Raw genomic sequence first — 5,417 nt, 5'->3', positions numbered from 1 at the left:
TAATGCTTTGATGAGGTACAGCACATTAAACTCTACAGGGGAAGCTCTGCCCAATACCCTACCTGATGAGGGCAAGTGCATTATTCAGACTATGGAGCTAAGAATTCCAGTTGTTGAATATGAAGCCAGTTATGCTCTTAAATACAAAGCAGATATAATAAAAAATCCACAAGTACCTTTACAATTTTATACATATCAATGTGTACAGAAGCCTGCCACTGGTACTTATTATGAGTTTGATGCTACAAATTCATTCTCCAGTATGCAATATGACATGCCGGATTTTGTGGTGGTACTGTTTCAAACTGGAAGACACAATAATCAGGAAAAAAATTCAAGTAGATTTGATAACTGCAACATCAAGAACATATATCTTAAAAATGGCAGAAATGAGGTGTTCCCCAGAGAAAATTATAATTTAGACTTGTCCAAGGATGATTTCCTTAAATTATATGAAGCATTTACAGCATACAAAAGGGTCACTACTGGCAATACTGACATGTATTACACACCAGATGAATTCAAAGCACAGAGACCCATGTTTGTCATCAACACTTCAAAAAGAAAAGTTGTGGTTAAAGACAGGACAAACATTAAAATTATCTGTGAATTCCACGATACACTCCCTGATGACACCATATGTAGTGTTATTCTCATAGGTGAAAAATCATATGTTTATGATGTAAGAAATAAGAGAGTCACAGAGCAATTCTAGAAGATTTACATTATCTTAATAATAGATATACAAGTTGAGCCTTGTGCCCAATTGAACTTTAACCGGAAGTGGACCGGAAGTAGGCAAACCGGAAGTGGACCGGAAGTGGACCGGAAGTGGACCGGAAGTGAACCGGAAGTGGACCGGAAGTGGATCGGAAGTGAATATGTGTGGGTGTGGGTGGGTGTGGGTGTGGGTGGGTGTGGGTAGCTCTTATGAGCATCTTTGCCTAGTTTTAAGTGTAGCCAAAAAAAATATCAAGAGGGGCATATTTTTAACAAATTTATGGACAACAATCTCACAGATGTGGCTTTTGTAAGTGTAGCCAAATCAATCTGAGGGGGGTCATCATTTCAAGGGAACTTCCCGAGGGCATTTTCACAAAAATCTTGGATTAGGCAGGGTTCCACACTTGAGCAAAAAGCTCATATGGGCATGTTGAGCCTGTTTTAAGTGTAGCCAAATCTGCCTGAGAGGGGCTCATCATTTATCGAGCCAGTAGTATATACTTTTATACTACTGCCAAAGTAATTATTTGCGTTTGTATCATTATAATTGGCTTCCAGCACGAGCAGCAAAGTGATGAAATATATTCATGAATAATGCGCGCCATCTTACCGAATAATTTACATTACAATTATACAATTCAAATAGCATAAGAATGCAAATGTTGCTAATTATTTCGGATAATTATATCCCGTCCTTGTAATGTGACAAAATTCGTTAAAATTGAACATCATCAGTGGCGCAGGTACATTAAAACTAAATCATTTCATGCTAATTGTATCCTTGTATCATATATTTGTAATTTGACAGACCCAAGATTCAGCTGTTCAAGGAATCCAGATTTCAGAAGTAAAGCAAAAAGTTTCTTTTGTCTACATTAACCATCTATCCAAAACAACCGTAAACTTTTCATACTACACTATATAGCCAAAAGTCACAGCACACCCAGTGCTGTTCATTCCAAAGACACCAGCCAGGTAACTATTAGGTACAGTCATTAAATAACAGGAATCTTATTATAACTTTCAGGGAGCTTGACGAGCACAACGAAAAATTGTATCACTGGACACAAAATGGTTCCTTAGAAATACGCCACATAGGTGTCGGGACGATCAAGCAGTTTGCGCCTGCGCAGTAGTACATACAACATGGCCGCTCCGCTGTCGACCTGTACCAAAGATGTTATTCGTTTTTTGTGGTCAGAGGGAGTGAAATCTTCTTAAATCTACAGCAGAATGAAAGTTCAGTATTGAGACAAGTGTTTAAGTAAGGAGAGAGTGTACGAATGGGTGGAAAGATTAAAAAAAACGGTAAACAAAATGTGAGCGATGAACAGCGGAGTGGGAGAACAGTTTGTGTGGGAACTGAGACAGCAGATCGGCCAGCAAATCAGTGCCAACAGGCGAGTCACTGTTGATGAAATTGCCGTGGAATTCAATATGAGTCATGTATCTGCATTCAATATCATCCATTATGACCTTGGCTATAGGAAAGTGTGTAACCGATGGGTACCAAAGCATCTGTCGAGTGTTCATAAGCGTGCGCGGCAGACAATCTCTCAGGAGCACTTGGACCGTTATGCTCGTGAAGGAGATGCTTTTCTTCATCGAATTGTGAGAAGAGACGAGTTCTGGGTGCACAATTATGAACCAAATAGTAAGACACAATCGATGGAGTGGAAGCACCCAACATCTCCGGTCAAGGAAAAATTAATACACGCGCATCCGCTGGGAAAGTGCTGCTAACGATCTTTTGGGATTTGAATGGCTCTATATTGGTGCACTTCCAGGAGAAGGGGTCAAATTGTGAATAGTGCTCGATACAGTGACATGTTAGTAAGCAAGTTGAAGCCTGCCATACGATCAAAACGTCGGGGATTTCTCTCAAATGGAGTATTGCTGCTCCACGTCAACACCCGTCCCAATACGGCTGTGCATACTATGGATACAATACCTGATCTGAAATTTGAGGTATTGAAACATCCATCATACAGTCCCGACTTGGCGCCATCAGATTTTCACTTGTTTGGACCTTTGAAAAAACTTTTGCGGGGTCAGAAGTTTGCAGATGACAACGAGGTGATCGAGGTGGTGCAAAGGTGGTTACACGCCATGCCAAAAAGTTGTTTTTTTTTTTTTTGTGGAGGGCATCCGCTAATTGCGGACAGGTGGACCAAGTGTGTTGAAATGGAGGGTGCCTAAGTCGAAAATTAAGGTAAAAACTATTTCGGTATGTGTCCTTGTAAAAAGTTATAATACAATTCCTGTTATTTAATGAATGTACCTTTAATAAGATGTAGTACCTCCCTTCGCTATTATTACAGCATTTACTCTTCTAGTAGGGTCGAATTAGCTAAAATGTTGCTCCAACCCCTTCATCGTCACTCAAATCCAAAATGCCAAAGAATGCAAGCATGTTGAAATCATTCTAGATACGAGGGTAGGCTAAAAAGTATCAGCACTTTTGTTGTAATTTTCTTTAGGTTGGCCACACTGATTTCTGAGCGGGTATGTCAATTGAGTGTTCATTTGTCATTGACTTAGTGTATATTTGACCTTCACAAAAACTTATCTTGCTGGGTTTACAGGGCAAATATGTCCGCACCACCATCCATTTATACCCAAGAAGAACAGCAATAACTAAAATTGTGTTCCAACCCGGAATTGAATACTACAGAAAATATTTCTATAGAAATGTTCCCCAATGTTAGGACAAGTCAAATTCAAATGGCCAAATATGGAATCTTGGAGAAATCATTCTACATACGAGGGTCGGTCTACCTGAGTAGTGTAATTGATACTATTATAAACCCGAGAAAGTATGAGCCCCCCTCAGGCAGATTTGGCTACACTTAAACCTAGCTCAAGATGTGCATATGAGCTTTTTGCTCAAGTGTGGCACCCTGTCTAATCCAAGATTTTTGTAAAAATGCCCTCGGGAATTTCCCGTGAAAGTATGACCCCCCTCAGATTGATTTGCCTACACTTACAAAAGCTACATCTGTGAGATTGTTGTCCATAAGCTTGTCAAAAATATGCCCCTCTTGATATTGTATGATATCTTAAGTATAGTGACTGCTATAGTGCCCTAGCAGGTATAGATTTCAAAATGTTAACAATTTTGTTAATATTGCACTTTTCAGAAAATTATATTTATAAAAATTAGGCATTTACAGCTTAAATATTGCATATATCAGGAAAATTATAGAGACAAAAAATGTAGAGAATCATGCCTAGAATACGCCTACAAAATTTTAAGTCTCCAGCTCTGATAGTTTTTGAAAAAATCACAAATTCAAAAAATTATCGATTTTTTAACAAAACTTCTAAACAGCCTCTAGATTTCAAATATGCAACCCCCATGCTCCTATCTTGAAAAATAGGCAAGTTATTCAAGATCTAGAGAACAGCAAGAGATTTTTGAAAAATTAAAGAGATCAAAAAGTTGCATCTCGGCATGCCCATGAGAAATCACCAAGCCACATGTCTCTAGCATTCATGGTTCCAGAGATAATCAAAATTATTGTTTTTTTCCAAAATTTCAGTATATTGCTCAGTGGGACCTAACAAGCCTATACCTGACTGCTAGAGTGTCTGAGCATGCATAGATTTCAAAATATTAACAATTTTGTTAATATTGCACTTTTCAGAAAATTCTATTTATAGAACAGACATAAATTGGACATTTGCAGCTTAAATATTGCATATATCAGGAAAATTATACAGACAAAAAATGTAGAGAATCATGCCTAGAATATGCCTACAAAATTTTAAGTCTCCAGCACTGATAGTTTTTGAAAAAATCACAAATTCAAAAAATTATCGATTTTTTAACAAAACTTCTAAACAGCCTCTAGATTTCAAATATGCAACCCCCATGCTCCTATCTTGAAAAATAGGCAAGTTATTCAAGATCTAGAGAACGGCAAGAGATTTTTGAAAAATTATAGAGGTCAAAAAGTTGCATCTCGGCATGCCCATGTTAAAGCAACAAGCCCCATGTCTCTAGCATTCATGGTTCCAGAGATAATCAAAATTCAAAAAATTATCGATTTTTTCAAAATTTGAGTATGTTGCTCTGGGGGGCATGCAGAGTCACCCCCAGAAATATAACTGGCCTAGGATCTAGAGAACGGCAAGAGATTTTTGAAAAATTATAGAGGTCAAAAAGTTGCATCTCGGCATGCCCATGTTAAAGCAACAAGCCCCATGTCTCTAGCATTCATGGTTCCAGAGATAATCAAAATTCAAAAAATTATCGATTTTTTCAAAATTTGAGTATGTTGCTCTGGGGGGCATGCAGAGTCACCCCCAGAAATATAACTGGCCTAGGATCAAAACTAGTGAAAAATTCAGAAATAAAATTATCGATTTTTTAAAAATTTCAGTATGTTGCTCTGGGGGCCATGCAGAGTCACCCCCATAAATATAACTGTCCTAGGATCAAAACTAGTGACAGAATGTAGAAACAAAAATTATAATAGGGCTTGGATACAACAAGAAGGGCATTCTGCTGGCTTGTATACAGCTACCAGCCACTATATTTTTATTTTGAACACAGCCCTTAAAACTAAGCCAAGATGCTCACCCACCCACACCCACCCACACCCACCCACATTCATACATATTTATTTCCGGTCCACTTCTATTGCATCATGTTGTGCAATATTATGCAATAAATTATTAGGCATGTGTTG

Source organism: Lepisma saccharinum, chromosome 18 (genome assembly GCF_977018435.1).
Source record: "Lepisma saccharinum chromosome 18, izLepSacc3.1, whole genome shotgun sequence".
Taxonomy (NCBI): Eukaryota; Metazoa; Arthropoda; class Insecta; order Zygentoma; family Lepismatidae; genus Lepisma; species Lepisma saccharinum.
The sequence above is the reverse complement of the archived record's forward strand: the minus strand, read 5'-3'. Positions refer to the sequence as shown.